We start from the raw sequence: 17,056 nt of genomic DNA on the forward strand, positions 1-17,056 counted from the left end.
CTAGCACTCGGCATTCAAGCTGCAACAAAAGGCCTATAAAAGCGTCGTGATAAGCCATTAACAGCGCGGACGAGCAGAACGCATTCCTCCGCAGATAAAAGGGATTCAATTAATTTGCGCGGCCTTTGAAATGCTGATATTTTATGGCACGAGAAAATAGAAACTGCTTAAAACACAAATTAAAAACAAACCTTCGCCCATTACACCTTCTCCCCCGACGTAAATGGGACTTCAAAAAGATGGAAAATATCTCCAGAATCAACCTCCAACTTAAAGGGGAAGTCATTACGAGCTTCTGGCTGCCACGTTCCATAAAGTGTTATTCCGGTGTTAGCGGGAATTAGACGCTGCGCATTATTAATCAGCGAAAGGGAAAGCGCTAATCCTGAGGAGGAGGCGACATGAGGAAGAAACGCTGCGTTATTGCTTCTACAGAGGGAACCTGCAAAACAATGGCACGTCCTGCAGATAAAATGGCGCCTTTAAGGGGTTGGACATCAGACATTAAAAGGAAATGGGAGATTTCCCGGCTCAGTTCAGGGCCCCACTGGCCTCTACCTCGAGACAGGAAATGTCCTATCCCCACCATTTCCTGTGTCAAGAAGGAACAGGAAGTAGAGGTCAGGGGAGACCTGGACGGGACAGGAAGTAGAGGTCAGGGGAGACCTGGACGGGACAGGAAGTAGAGGTCAGGGGAGACCTGGACGGGACAGGAAGTAGAGGTCAGGGGAGACCTGGACGGGACAGGAAGTACAGGTCAGGGGAGACCTGGACGGGACAGGAAGTACAGGTCAGGGGAGACCTGGACGGGACAGGAAGTACAGGTCAGGGGAGACCTGGACGGGACAGGAAGTACAGGTCAGGGGAGACCTGGACGGGACAGGAAGTACAGGTCAGTGGAGACCTGGACGGGACAGGAAGTACAGGTCAGTGGAGACCTGGACGGGACAGGAAGTACAGGTCAGGGGAGACCTCGACGGGACAGGAAGTACAGGTCAGTGGAGACCTGGACGGGACAGGAAGTACAGGTCAGGGGAGACCTCGACGGGACAGGAAGTAGAGGTCAGTGGAGACCTGGACGGGATAGGAAGTAGGGGCTAGTGAGAATTTGAAAGGGACCAAGAGGAAGTAACCAGGAGGGACCCGGTGGAGTCTAAACAATAGTGGAGTTGAGCTTTGTTTCTCCTTAGAAATACAGTAAATTTATAGAGCCCAAGTATAAATTCACCCGAAAACCTAAGAAACAACTAACAGGAGCAGTACAGAACCCAGGGGCGTCATCCAGCTTTTCACAGACCAAAAACAACATTTAAACTTTCATTTAAAAGGCAATGTATCCCTTCTTCACAGCCTCTGTCAGTCATGGCTCCGGCATTGATTGTATTCATGTAGGGGGGGGGGAGGGGTGCTGGGGTAACCTCTACATGGGATAGGAGGGATTGAGGATACATACAGCAGTGAAAATAGCAAAATACATGCAGTAGCCTAAATAACACCTCCCCCCCCCCCCCCTCACAAAAAAAAAATTCAATATGACCACCAGTCCCCTGGCCTTACATATTTACGCTCACCCTTGGATTATTAGCCCCCACAGAACAATATTGTCTGCGCACACATACATGTGCCACATCTGCTACATATTACCCCAAAACATGAAAAGCAAACAGGCCGGGAATGAGGGGAGGCGCAGGACACGGGGGAGAGAGCACAAAACCACAGGAAGCGAGAGAATGTGCCGAGAAGAAAGAGGGGAGGGCAGCACAATGCATGCTGGGAAGTACATGCTGAAATATGGATTTATATTCTATGATTGGAGCTTCTGCAAGTGTGTCCACACTGCTGTGCTCTGTGCTCTCTGCAGACAGTGTTAGGTATTGTCTCTGGGGACATGTGTAATCAGACCTTTGTGTATGTTGTTAGTAGCAGCAGGACTGTGATATATGGATTTATATCCCAGGAGTGTAGCTTCTCCAAGTGCACTGGGGCCGTGTCCTCACACTGCTGTGCTCTGAGCCGGTCAACATATCTCAGTAAAAGCTCTAGCAAGCTTCTGGTTGGACACTTCACCAGTAACCTAGAGGGAAGGGGCTGTGCAGAGAGGTAACAGGACAGCAGTGTAATCCTGCTATGTACCACATCTCTCCAGAGACACTACATAACACCGGCTGCAGAGAGCACAGAGCACAGCAGTGTGAGGTCTGATTACACATCTCTCCAGGGACAATACATAACACTGGCTGCAGGGAGCACAGAGCACAGCAGTGTGAGGGCTGATTACACATCTCTCCAGGGACACTACATAACACTGGCTGCAGAGAGCACAGCAGTGTGAGGTAGGATTACACATCTCTCCAGGGACACTACATAACACTGGCTGCAGAGAGCACAGAGCACAGCAGTGTGAGCTCTGATTACACATCTCTCCAGGGTCACAACATAACACTGGCTGCAGAGAGCACAGAGCACAGCAGTGTGAGGTCTGATTACACATCTCCCCAGGGACACTACATAGCACTAGCTGCAGAGAGCACAGAGCACAGCAGTGTGAGGTCTGATTACACATCTCTCCAGGGTCACAACATAACACTGGCTGCAGAGAGCACAGAGCACAGCAGTGTGAGGTCTGATTACACATCTCCCCAGGGACACTACATAGCACTAGCTGCAGAGAGCACAGAGCACAGCAGTGTGAGGTCTGATTACACATCTCTCCAGGGTCACAACATAACACTGGCTGCAGAGAGCACAGAGCACAGCAGTGTGAGGTCTGATTACACATCTCTCCAGGGACACTACATAGCACTAGCTGCAGAGAGCACAGAGCACAGCAGTGTGAGGTCTGATTACACATCTCTCCAGGGACAATACACAACACTGGCTGCAGAGAGCACAGAGCACAGCAGTGTGAGGTCTGATTACACATCTCTCCAGGGACAATACATAACACTGGCTGCAGAGAGCACAGAGCACAGCAGTGTGAGGATGCGCTATAGTTGTGGAATATATACATATCTCTCCAGTGACAATACCTGCCGATGGTTTCCTTTTATTACATAAACATTTGCTCGCTCTACAAAATGGCCGCCTCTTCCATCAGAATGTGGATCAAAGGAGATTGGAAAAAAAAGAGGAAAAAAAAAAACAATACATTGGTCCTGATTTTACGAGGACACAAAGTGAGATGAAATAGGGTAATAAAAATTCATGACATTTACGGTGCGGTTGTAGAAGCTTAAAAGAGAGTTTTGGGGGAGGGGAGAGAACCCGGCGCTTGTTCTCTGACGGAGCCATTTACAGGATCCACACGGCAATAAAATGTTCCTTCCTTTCTCCTTCTTTCCTCATAATCAATTAAAGCGCGATAAAATCTGGAGAACCTCAGAAGGGAGCGCCATGACGGCCCAGCGGACGACGCACAGGAACCGCTCGGGTTTCTCAGGTGCCGGCGCCTCCTCAGAGCTGTGGTTTGTGGCGCAGCCAGAGATGGAGCCGCAGAGAGTTATGATCTACGACTGCCTGATCCAGCCGGAAGCCGAGAGAAGATTTACACATATTATAATTTATTGTCATCTTACAACGGTTTTATAGAGTATTATGCAAAAGAAGGAAAAGGTTACATCAAGGTGCGCAAGGGAAGCCATAAAACGCTGCCGCTACAGGACACAGTGCACTGCTATGTAGAAGAGGAGCCCCTGCCCACAAGCGGTGGCACTCTGCCGGACAGAGGAGCCCCTGCCCACAAGCGGTGGCACTCTGCCGGACAGAGAGGAGCCCCTGCCCACAAGCGGTGGCACTCTGCCGGACAGAGAGGAGCCCCTGCCCACAAGCGGTGGCACTCTGCCGGACAGAGAGGAGCCCCTGCCCACAAGCGGTGGCACTCTGCCGGACAGAGAGGAGCCCCTGCCCACAAGCGGTGGCACTCTGCCGGACAGAGAGGAGCCCCTGCCCACAAGCGGTGGCACTCTGCCGGACAGAGAGGAGCCCCTGCCCACAAGCGGTGGCACTCTGCCGGACAGAGAGGAGCCCCTGCCCACAAGCGGTGGCACTCTGCCGGACAGAGAGGAGCCCCTGCCCACAAGCGGTGGCACTCTGCCGGACAGAGAGGAGCCCCTGCCCACAAGCGGTGGCACTCTGCCGGACAGAGAGGAGCCCCTGCCCACAAGCGGTGGCACTCTGCCGGACAGAGAGGAGCCCCTGCCCACAAGCGGTGGCACTCTGCCGGACAGAGAGGAGCCCCTGCCCACAAGCGGTGGCACTCTGCCGGACAGAGAGGAGCCCCTGCCCACAAGCGGTGGCACTCTGCCGGACAGAGAGGAGCCCCTGCCCACAAGCGGTGGCACTCTGCCGGACAGAGAGGAGCCCCTGCCCACAAGCGGTGGCACTCTGCCGGACAGAGAGGAGCCCCTGCCCACAAGCGGTGGCACTCTGCCGGACAGAGAGGAGCCCCTGCCCACAAGCGGTGGCACTCTGCCGGACAGAGAGGAGCCCCTGCCCACAAGAGGTGGCACTCTGCCGGACAGAGAGGAGCCCCTGCCCACAAGAGGTGGCACTCTGCCGGACAGAGAGGAGCCCCTGCCCACAAGAGGTGGCACTCTGCCGGACAGAGAGGAGCCCCTGCCCACAAGAGGTGGCACTCTGCCGGACAGAGAGGAGCCCCTGCCCACAAGAGGTGGCACTCTGCCGGACAGAGAGGAGCCCCTGCCCACAAGAGGTGGCACTCTGCCGGACAGAGAGGAGCCCCTGCCCACAAGAGGTGGCACTCTGCCGGACAGAGAGGAGCCCCTGCCCACAAGAGGTGGCACTCTGCCGGACAGAGAGGAGCCCCTGCCCACAAGAGGTGGCACTCTGCCGGACAGAGAGGAGCCCCTGCCCACAAGAGGTGGCACTCTGCCGGACAGAGAGGAGCCCCTGCCCACAAGAGGTGGCACTCTGCCGGACAGAGAGGAGCCCCTGCCCACAAGAGGTGGCACTCTGCCGGACAGAGAGGAGCCCCTGCCCACAAGAGGTGGCACTCTGCCGGACAGAGAGGAGCCCCTGCCCACAAGAGGTGGCACTCTGCCGGACAGAGAGGAGCCCCTGCCCACAAGAGGTGGCACTCTGCCGGACAGAGAGGAGCCCCTGCCCACAAGAGGTGGCACTCTGCCGGACAGAGAGGAGCCCCTGCCCACAAGAGGTGGCACTCTGCCGGACAGAGAGGAGCCCCTGCCCACAAGAGGTGGCACTCTGCCGGACAGAGAGGAGCCCCTGCCCACAAGAGGTGGCACTCTGCCGGACAGAGAGGAGCCCCTGCCCACAAGAGGTGGCACTCTGCCGGACAGAGAGGAGCCCCTGCCCACAAGAGGTGGCACTCTGCCGGACAGAGAGGAGCCCCTGCCCACAAGAGGTGGCACTCTGCCGGACAGAGAGGAGCCCCTGCCCACAAGAGGTGGCACTCTGCCGGACAGAGAGGAGCCCCTGCCCACAAGAGGTGGCACTCTGCCGGACAGAGAGGAGCCCCTGCCCACAAGAGGTGGCACTCTGCCGGACAGAGAGGAGCCCCTGCCCACAAGAGGTGGCACTCTGCCGGACAGAGAGGAGCCCCTGCCCACAAGAGGTGGCACTCTGCCGGACAGAGAGGAGCCCCTGCCCACAAGAGGTGGCACTCTGCCGGACAGAGAGGAGCCCCTGCCCACAAGAGGTGGCACTCTACCGGACAGAGGAGCCCCTGCCCACAAGATGTGGCGCACTGCCGGACAGAGAGAGAGAGGAGTCCCGGGCCACAAGAGGTGGCACTCTGCAGGAGAGAGAGAAGCCCCTGCCCACAAGAGGTGGGACTCTACAGGAGAGAGAGAGAGAAGCCCCTGCCCACAATAGGTGGCATTCTACAGGAGAGAGAGAGAGGAGCCCCTGCCCACAAGAGGTGGCACTCTACCGGAGAGAGAGTTAGATGAGCCTGCCCATAAAAGGTGGCATTCGATAGAAGAGAGAGTGAGAGGAGCTGCCCACAAGAAGAGACAGCAACGAAAAATGCTAATGGACTATAAGGAAAGTTCTACAAAAGAGGAGCAACACAGGAGAAATTTCAAGAGAAATGTATATAAATAATGGATAGGTTTATATTCTCATTACACATCCACAATTTTGGAAAGTTGTCAAACTTTCTTTCCATTACCAAAAAAGATAGAAATAATATGAGGTTGATGGAGGCTGAAGATGGCTTCCTGCCTCTATCCAGAGCGTTCTCACCCTCCCATATCCCGGAAATGACTTTTCATGACTAAATTCCTGTCCCTAAACATCCACAACCTCCCAAAACTGTGAATGGCTTCCATCTTCTCTGCATGACGTCGCCTGGAAAACTTTATCTATAGGAACAAGATGCTTTCAGGAAGCCGCTCATCATCCCCTGAGCCAAATACTCAACCAAAATAACTGAGACTCAACTAACGCGTTTCGCGTAATGTTACCCGACATCTGGTGGGTCAAGTCATTTAATGTGACGGTAATTTCTTAAATACTGTATTTTCCGGACTATAAGGCGCACCGGATTATAAGGCGCACCATCAATAAATGCCTGCTAAATCGTCTAGGTTCATGTATAAGGAGCACCGGACTATAAGGATGAATGACCAGCATGTGGCAGAGCTGTGCACAGTTCAAGGCAGCTGTTGTCTGTAAGTACAGTTCATATATAAGGCGCACCGGATTATAAGGCGCACTGGATTATAAGGATGAATGACCAGCAGGTGGCAGACCTGTGCACAGTTCAAGGCAGCTGATGTCTGTAAGTACAGTTCATATATAATGCGCACTGGACTATAAGGCGCACCATATTATAAGGCGTACCAGATTATAAGGATGAATGACCAGCAGGTGGCAGACCTGTGCACAGTACAAGGCAGCTGTTGTCTTAAGTGCGGTTCATATATAAGGCGCACTGGATTATAAGGCGCACCTTTGATTTCTGAGAAAATCAATTTTTTTTTTCGCCTTAAATACAGTACAAGAATGTTTCAAATGTCTTCTCTAGTACAGAGGGAGAGGGTCATTCGTTGGGGTATATTTATCAATCGATTTATGGCAGTAAAAGGTCGTAATTTTTAGACACTTTTTTTTTAACTTGCACAACAAAAATGGGCATCGCCCTGTGAGTAAGGGTTAAAGGGGGTGTGGCCTAATCGGAGACGAAAATTAAACAAAAAGAATAAATGCCTCTATAACTGAACAAATTCCACCCTGGAACAAAAAAAAAAGTGACAACTTATGTGGGGGCAGTATCTGGATCCGTAAGGGTTTTTATCTCTCGGGTCGGCCTAGGTGGAATTTAGGGAACCTTAGCTGAATCTCGATGATACAATTTAGCCGAGAACATTGTGGAGAACGATTCCATTACTGACCACTGACCACAGCAGGTAGAGCGCCATTAGTATTCCAGAAAACACTCATCACACTTACAATCGCAAAAACGCTGTCAAGTTCTCGGAAAGGACTGCTGCGGGTTTAGGAAAATCAATAGTACAAGACTTTACAGGGGGGCGGAGGGTGAGAAGGGTCTGCGTGCCAGTGTCAGGAGGGCAACCGGCCCACACTGACCTCCCCTGACCCGATGCCATCTACAGCAGGATCGGAAAGGGGGTAAAGAACCACAAAAAAGTGGAGTTTCAAAACAAAAAAAAAAAAAAAAAAATGAAAAAAGATTTCAACAAACACTTCTATTACTTGTGATGTAGGATCCACGCAGAGCTGTCAATCACACGGGAGTCCCGCCCCCATCGTGCGACTCTCCTGGAGGCAAGGGTAGAAGCAGATGAGGCTACGTTTTGTTTTTTTTTTTTAATTAATACAGGCAGTCCCCGGGTTACGTACAGGATCGGTTCTTTAGGTTTGTTCTTAAGTTGAATTTGTATGTAAGTCGGAACTTCATACTTTATCATTGTAACCCCAGCCACATTTTTTTTAGGTCTCTGTGACAATTGGATTCTCATAAGAACCAGGATTAACACTAAATCTTCATTACAGACACCTGTGATAGCCCAAGGCTAAAGTACAGTAAATTAGCAACAACCAGAGGTCCGCTTGTAACTAGGGGTTGTCTGTAAGTTGGGTGTTCTTAAGTAAGGGACGACCTGTACATGATTCTGCAATACAATTTTCATATATTTTGATTGGTATTGAGTTGGGGCTAAAATGAAGGACTAATATAAGACAGGAAAAAAAATCGTACACGCGAAAATGAAAAAAATAAAAAATTCTTCCGCCTTCTCGGCTGTGATAGATTCCGCCGCTGAGTGCAAAGTGGGAAAAAAAACTCACGAAAATAAAAAAAAAACATAATGTAATGCGTATTTAGTCTGGGAAAAGCGTCCCTGGAGAGATCTTTACAGTCTCAATGTACAACAACTTTCACGCTTCGGGTTTGAGTGCAGAATTATAGCGCCCATTTTTTTTATTCTTACACAACTGAGTGACACGAGATTAACGAGTTCATTAAGACGTCCGGAGCCTGTGCGACAGAACGGGAGCGTAATACCTGCTTATATTAAAGGGCTAGTACCGGATTGGGAATAGAGCGCCACACCCAGCCGCAGGACGTTTACAGTACTGCAGCGTGATGGAGCGGAGCTGCAATACCAGCTATAACCAGTACAAAACATCCGCCATTGTTATCTGAATAAATCAGGAAAGTTTTTTTCTAATTACATTAAAACCCCTTTAATAGACACAGTCTCCAATATGGCTGCCAAGAATTCTATTACTGGGATATTTTGGAAGGTTTTCCGGCGTTACAATCCGGACTTTCTGCTGCAAATTAATGGACTGAGAAATAAATCAATCTTGTGTCACTAACTGGAAGTGCAATTATTTTTAGGTCTTTTTTTCCCCCTCTTTAGCCGACACTAAATCATCCTCTCTCCGCATCTGACTACAGAGCGACAGCTCGGGATTATGGGAAATACTGCAAAGACAAAGCCGACGTTTATGTGTTAGGTTATGGTTAAAAAAAAATACAATAATTAAGATTTACCCCATTATGTGTTTACTAAGGATATGATGCAATAGCTAAAAATTAGATAGAGAGAGGACGCCACATACCGGAGGAGGTCAGAGAACCCCCTGGGAGAGGAAATATATTAAGAGAAATGTTACATGGGGCTAGGCCAAATTTTAGGATGAGAGAAATCTCACATGACATATTAATGCATAACATGAGCTTCAATGCTTATCTCTAGTAGAAAATCTGATTAATAGTGCAGAATCACATGCTGAAAGACAGTGTGACTGCTGCCAGATCCAGCCCCAGTATACGGACTCCCAGGGTCAGGGATAGCTCAGGTCTCCTGCCCACAGATGGATTGGCCCAGAAAAGAGAATACAAATGGCTAGAAAGCTTTCAGTATTAATCAGATCTTTACAAGATTGTTACATTGGCTTGTCCCATGTCTTAGGATAGGAGCAAGCTCACATGATTCAATAATATGACATCTTGTTACAAGGTTGCAGAGTTATCTGGGACCACGTAGAACATCTTTCTTGTAATTGTGGGGTTTATTTTGGGGGGATTATTTCATAAGGACTGAGGTTAGTCCTATGATGAGTCGCTGGGCGGACCACCACCACTGGGGCCAATCCTATGTGATCTTAGGGCTCATGCACAGACATGATGTGGGGACGTGTCAGTGGTTATTACACATCCCAATGTATTTCTATGGATTCTACTGAGCCGACTGCCAAGACATAGAGCGGCTTTAATGTGTTCTTCTATTAAGCAGCAACAAGAGGGAGCAGGGAGGGCACTTGTTACATGATTCAATAATATATAATATAATAATATTTATTCACACATCATATTTTTTTCCCAAAACTCTTGAATTATTTTACACTCCAATAAATAACATTAATTCCCCCTCTAATCAGACATAAAAGGGTTAATTCTTCAGAATTCTGGGTCATAGATGCGCTGATGTCATAATTACCACTTCTGACAGATAGACACTGAAACTGACCAATCAAAAGCAAGATCATAGAGCCCCACCCGCCTGAGCTGGCCAATCAGGAGCCATATCATGCTGCCCCGCCCAGCTGCCTCAAGTATAAATATCTGTGCCGGGCAATAGGTGCAGACACTGGGTGGGGAGACGGCGAGGCGTGAAGAACCGTGGATTTGTGGACCCCTGGACGTGTGGAGCCTGGACACCTGGACGTGTGGACCCCTGGACGTGTGGACCCCTGGACCCCTGGACGTGTGGAGCCTGGACCCCTGGATCGCTGGACCCCTGGATGTGTGGACCCCTGGACGTGTGGACCCCTGGATCGCTGGACACCTGGATACCTGGGTGACAGATATGTATTGGCAGTGACCCTCTAAGCCCAGAGGAAGGGCGATCCTTCAGCCATGGCTTCCCTAGAGGTTTCCTCCACAGGGGGTTTTTCCTCTCCTCAGTGCTGAAGGGTGACTCTCCGTGAGTCGGGGGTCTGCCATGGGATGGGATATAAATAAATATTTGGTTATTTAGTTCCCAATTATTTGTCTTTTGTCTATTTATTGGCTCTTCTTTGGTTTAGTTCCTTTTTCTTGGGGGTTTCTTGGGCCGGTGAATACAAGGTCTGTGCACATCACATGTCACAGGGAGGGCACATAGTCCAGTAACTGCCCCTATGGATGCATCTACCCCAGTGGTTGCCCCTTACATACTGCACAGGTATCACGTGTACACACATCCCTGAAGGAACGAGGCCTAACATAGGCCATAGCTGTGCTGTTACCCATAGCAACCAATCACAGCACAGCTTTCATTCCTTAAAGTTCTCTCTTAAAATGAAAGCTGCTCTGTGATTGGCTGCCAATTTATTTACAGTAAAAGTTTCCACAACAAGCAAAGAATATGAAAACAAAACACTTCATTAACCTATTGATGCTCAGTGAAGGATTTATCCATCACCGGAGCTGAGCCGCTATCAGGCAGCCGGGGTGTCATCTGCAACTAACAGCTGACACCCCAATGTAACTGTGCCGCTTTCTGGGGTGCCGATCGCTGCTATGGCAACCCTGAGGTGCGATCTTACAGACAGGATCTTACAGTCTCGGTGTGAGCCTATGCTGAGGGTGACATTGATAATACCCGGCAATACATCAGGGCTGCTGCGTATTATAATGATTACTTGTTCATGTCCCACTAGATGATAAAAATGTCTACTGATATGTGGGTGTACAGGACCCTGTATGACCCCCCTGTACTGATATGTGGGTGCACAGGACCCTGTATGACCCCCTGTGCTGATATGTGGGTGTACAGGACCCTGTATGAACCCCCTGTACTGATATGTGGGTGTACAGGACCCTGTATGACCCCCTGTACTGATATGTGGGTGCACAGGACCCTGTATGACCCCCTGTGCTGATATGTGGGTGTACAGGACCCTGTATGAACCCCATGTACTGATATGTGGGTGTACAGGACCCTGTATGACCCCCCCTGTACTGATATGTGGGTGCACAGGACCCTGTATGACCCCCCCTGTACTGATATGTGGGTGTATAGGACCCTGTATGACCCCCCCTGTACTGATATGTGGGTGTACAGGACCCTGTATGACCCCCCCTGTACTGATATGTGGGTGTACAGGACCCTGTATGACCCCCCCTGTACTGATATGTGGGTGTACAGGACCCTGTATGAACCCCATGTACTGATATGTGGGTGCACAGGACCCTGTATGACCCCCCCTGTACTGATATGTGGGTGTATAGGACCCTGTATGACCCCCCCTGTACTGATATGTGGGTGTACAGGACCCTGTATGACCCCCCCTGTACTGATATGTGGGTGTACAGGACCCTGTATGACCCCCCCTGTACTGATATGTGGGTGTACAGGACCCTGTATGACCCCCCCTGTACTGATATGTGGGTGTACAGGACCCTGTATGACCCCCCCTGTACTGATATGTGGGTGTACAGGACCCTGTATGACCCCCCTGTACTGATATGTGGGTGTACAGGACCCTGTATGACCCCCTGTGCTGATATGTGGGTGTACAGGACCCTGTATGAACCCCATGTACTGATAGATGTAACAAGATTTTCAACACAAGCTCACAAACACAAAAATCTGATTAATAGCACCGAATCACATGGAATAAGAAAGTGCAGAGTCTATGAGGTGGTTCTTACATCCCTAATAATTAGATTTTTCTATGAAAAATTAAAAATGGGCTTATTCCAATTATTAGGATAATGGAAATCTTACAAGACCCACAATAATGTTTCTGTAAAATGAGATTCTCTATCACAGCTAATTTTTAGTAGAAAATCTATTTAACAGTGTTAGATCACATGGAGAAAGATGGTTCTGGCCTGGTTCTTTCTCTGGTATTCCCAAATCAGACAAACTGGCCAAAAACAGAGAAGGTATGTGCTCCTTGATGCCTTATTAATCAGATTTTTTTTATTATTTTAATAGAAGAAATGTTCCACCTTACGCAAATTTTGTTAAAATCAGCCATTTTATAGTATAAATTTGTGACCAAATCCAGTTTTTTCACACACACAAAAAAAATCCAGACATGTGGAGCAATGAGGCATCTGATCCCCAGGATTCGGCAATACTAGTAAACAAGTAAAAATGGCTGACTGCTCCGTGTACGGGCACCGGGGAACATTAAAATAACAAGCCCCCGTGGTGTCATCTATAAAACAGAAGACATTAAGAAGAAGTAAGAACAGAGACAAGAGATCAGCTGCTCGCTCCGCAGAAGAGTCACACTGGCCCCTCTCCAGTTGTTTCTCCAAATCCCCAGTAAGAAACATGACAGATCCCGGTGATTGATTAATGTCCCGAGAAGCTGAAACGTGTGAACAGACATTTGTTTGCCGCATAATGTGATCTTTATACCAAGCGCGGCTCTTAGGGACCCTTCCTTGGCACGGTCCACGCACTGCCAGAGGGGGCGCTGCAATAAAAGCATGTCTGTCTATGGATCATCCCTAAAAACACAGAGATCCAAGACCTTCCTCATCGCAGTAAATGGAGGCCCCTAATCCAAAACCCTAATATATTGTACAATCAAAGGTGAAAAAATAGCTGCAACCACAAAAAACAGCAGATTTAAAGACAATATCTCTTATGTGCTTATTAACATAACAGTTTTATATCAATAAAGTTAATTGAAACAAACTTCTGATGAGCCAAGAAAACCCAAAACGCGTGAGCACCTATCACTGTGGGAATTATGGGCCCTGGAAAAAGGATTTGATGCCAAATTATTGCACAATGTATTTATGATGATAAAGATTTATCATACACAGATTACCCTCATTTATACAACGCTGGAGAATTCCTTTAAATCACTAGTAGAAGTATTTATGGAATCTTTTGATACATTTTCAGGCTTTTTAAGGCTTCCGGTCTTACACTCAGAAGCTCCTGGATTTGTATCCTGCGCAGGATCTCATCTTTCGGCAAACACCTGGGTTGTCCTCATGGGAGGTGAGTGATCGGAGGGGGATTACACCAACCACCCAATGGATATCACATAACTGATGATGCAGCATTAAGCGTCTCTTCCACTTACACTATGGTAGATGCTGGCTGTCATCCAAGACGGCACAACACAAGCCTCTGCATCATCACCGAGATGGGAAGTGGAGCCGGACAGAGGTTACAACTCAAGTATTTTCCATGTCAAGGATGAATGTGCAAAGACAACACTCAGAAACTCACGTGAGTTTATAGGCAAACACTGAATTCCTTCATTATGTACAAGAATATAACTACTATAATACTGCCCCCTATGTACAGGAATATAACTACTATAATACTGCCCCCTATGTACAGGAATATAACTACTATACTACTGCTCCCTATGTACAGGAATATAACTACTATAATACTGCCCCCTATGTACAAGAATATAACTACTATAATACTGCCCCCTATGTACAAGAATATAACTACTATAATACTGCCCCCTATGTACAGGAATATAACTACTATAATACTGCCCCCTATGTACAAGAATATAACTACTATAATACTGCCCCCTATGTACAAGAATATAACTACTATAATACTGCCCCCTATGTACAGGAATATAACTACTATAATACTGCCCCCTATGTACAGGAATATAACTACTATAATACTGCCCCTATGTACAAGAATATAACTACTATAATACTGCCCCCTATGTACAAGAATATAACTACTATAACACTGCTCCCTATGTACAGGAATATAACTACTATAATACTGCCCCCTATGTACAGGAATATAACTACTATAATACTTCCCCCTATGTACAGGAATATAACTACTATACTACTGCTCCCTATGTACAGGAATATAACTACTATAATACTGCCCCCTATGTACAGGAATATAACTACTATAATACTGCCCCCTATGTACAGGAATATAACTACTATAACACTGCCCCCTATGTACAAGAATATAACTGCTATAATACTGCCCCCTATGTACAAGAATATAACTACTATAATACTGCCCCCTATGTACAGGAATATAACTACTATAATACTGCCCCCTATGTACAGGAATATAACTACTATACTACTGCTCCCTATGTACAGGAATATAACTACTATAATACTGCCCCCTATGTACAGGAATATAACTACTATAATACTGCCCCCTATGTACAGGAATATAACTACTATAATACTGCCCCCTATGTACAGGAATATAACTACTATAATACTGCCCCCTATGTACAGGAATATAACTACTATAATACTGCCCCCTATGTACAAGACTATAACTACTATAATACTGCCCCCTATGTACAGGAATATAACTACTATAATACTGCCCCCTATGTACAAGACTATAACTACTATAATACTGCCCCCTATGTACAAGAATATAGCTACTATAATACTGCCCCCTATGTACAAGAATATAACTACTATAATACTGCCCCCTATGTACAAGAATATAACTGCTATAATACTGCCCCCGATGTACAAGAATATAACTACTATAATACTGCCCCCTATGTACAGGAATATAACTACTATAATACTGCCCCTATGTACAAGAATATAACTACTATAATACTGCCCCCTATGTACAAGAATATAACTGCTATAATACTGCCCCCGATGTACAAGAATATAACTACTATAATACTGCCCCCTATGTACAGGAATATAACTACTATAATACTGCCCCTATGTACAGGAATATAACTACTATAATACTGCCCCCTATGTACAGGAATATAACTACTATAATACTGCCCCCTATGTACAGGAATATAACTACTATAATACTGCCCCCTATGTACAGGAATATAACTACTATAATACTGCCCCCTATGTACAGGAATATAACTACTATAATACTGCCCCCTATGTACAGGAATATAACTACTATAATACTGCCCCCTATGTACAAGACTATAACTACTATAATACTGCCCCTATGTACAGGAATATAACTACTATAATACTGCCCCCTATGTACAAGAATATAACTACTATAATACTGCCCCCTATGTACAAGAATATAACTACTATAATACTGCCCCCTATGTACAAGAATATAACTGCTATAATACTGCCCCCGATGTACAAGAATATAACTGCTATAATACTGCCCCCTATGTACAAGAATATAACTACTATAATACTGCCCCCTATGTACAGGAATATAACTACTATAATACTGCCCCCTATGTACAATAATATAACTACTATAATACTGCCCCCTATGTACAAGAATATAACTACTATAATACTGCCCCCTATGTACAGGAATATAACTACTATAATACTGCCCCCTATGTACAAGAATATAACTACTATAATACTGCCCCCTATGTACAGGAATATAACTACTATAATACTGCCCCCTATGTACAGGAATATAACTACTATAATACTGCCCCCTATGTACAAGAATATAACTACTATAATACTGCCCCCTATGTACAAGAATATAACTACTATAATACTGCCCCCTATGTACAGGAATATAACTACTATAATACTGCCCCCTATGTACAGGAATATAACTACTATAATACTGCCCCCTATGTACAAGAATATAACTACTATAATACTGCCCCCTATGTACAGGAATATAACTACTATAATACTGCCCCCTATGTACAAGAATATAACTACTATAATACTGCCCCCTATGTACAGGAATATAACTACTATAATACTGCCCCCTATGTACAGGAATATAACTACTATAATACTGCCCCCTATGTACAGGAATATAACTACTATAATACTGCCCCCTATGTACAAGAATATAACTACTATAATACTGCCCCCTATGTACAAGAATATAACTACTATAATACTGCCCCCTATGTACAGGAATATAACTACTATAATACTGCCCCCTATGTACAGGAATATAACTACTATAATACTGCCCCCTATGTACAGGAATATAACTACTATAATACTGCCCCCTATGTACAAGAATATAACTACTATAATACTGCCCCCTATGTACAGGAATATAACTACTATAATACTGCCCCCTATGTACAAGAATATAACTACTATAATACTGCCCCCTATGTACAGGAATATAACTACTATAATCAGAGGTCGCATTAACGCCTCACCACGCGTCATAGACGCGTGATGAGGCGCCATTACCCCCCAAAATAATTGCCATGCGTAAAAGAACGCATGGCAATTATTCCCTGTAGCGCGCAGGCTGAGCGGTTCAGCGCGCGCTGCAAATGAGGGAAATGTCTATAGAGCGATCGCAGCGCGCGCTGGACCGCTCAGCAGGACACGTGACTCAGGGGCGGGCAGGAGAGACCCGCAGCGAGAGCGCAGGCCCCGGGCGAGGCATGTGGGCAGCGGGGCTGCCGCTCCCCGTCCTGCTCCAAATGCTGCCTGCGTTTATGTGATCGACGGAACAGGGTGAGTGTGTGCAGTGTCCTGTGTGAGTGTGTGCAGTGTCCTGTGTGAGTGTGTGCAGTGTCCTGTGTGAGTGTGTGCAGTGTCTTGTGAGCGTAGTGTGTGAGTGTGTGCAGTGTCTTGTGAGCATAGTGTGTGTGTGTGCAGTGTCCTGTGACGTAGTGT

General features: G+C 47.1%; 1 protein-coding gene and 1 long non-coding RNA gene across 5 annotated transcripts in view; one reads left to right on the top strand and one right to left on the bottom strand.

Moving 5' to 3' along the window:
• Positions 1-17,056, bottom strand: part of PLXNA1 (plexin A1) — a 249,533-nt gene that overhangs the window by 182,880 nt on the left and 49,597 nt on the right. The window lies entirely within an intron of this gene.
• The window catches only part of LOC140103763 (uncharacterized), a 36,130-nt gene that overhangs the window by 3,914 nt on the left and 15,160 nt on the right, over positions 1-17,056 (top strand). The window contains exon 2 of the long non-coding RNA XR_011850172.1: positions 13,368-13,466. This is a non-coding gene — a long non-coding RNA (uncharacterized lncRNA). The remainder of the gene's footprint in view (positions 1-13,367; positions 13,467-17,056) is intronic.

Source organism: Engystomops pustulosus, chromosome 10 (genome assembly GCF_040894005.1).
Source record: "Engystomops pustulosus chromosome 10, aEngPut4.maternal, whole genome shotgun sequence".
NCBI classification, from domain to species: domain Eukaryota; kingdom Metazoa; phylum Chordata; class Amphibia; order Anura; family Leptodactylidae; genus Engystomops; species Engystomops pustulosus.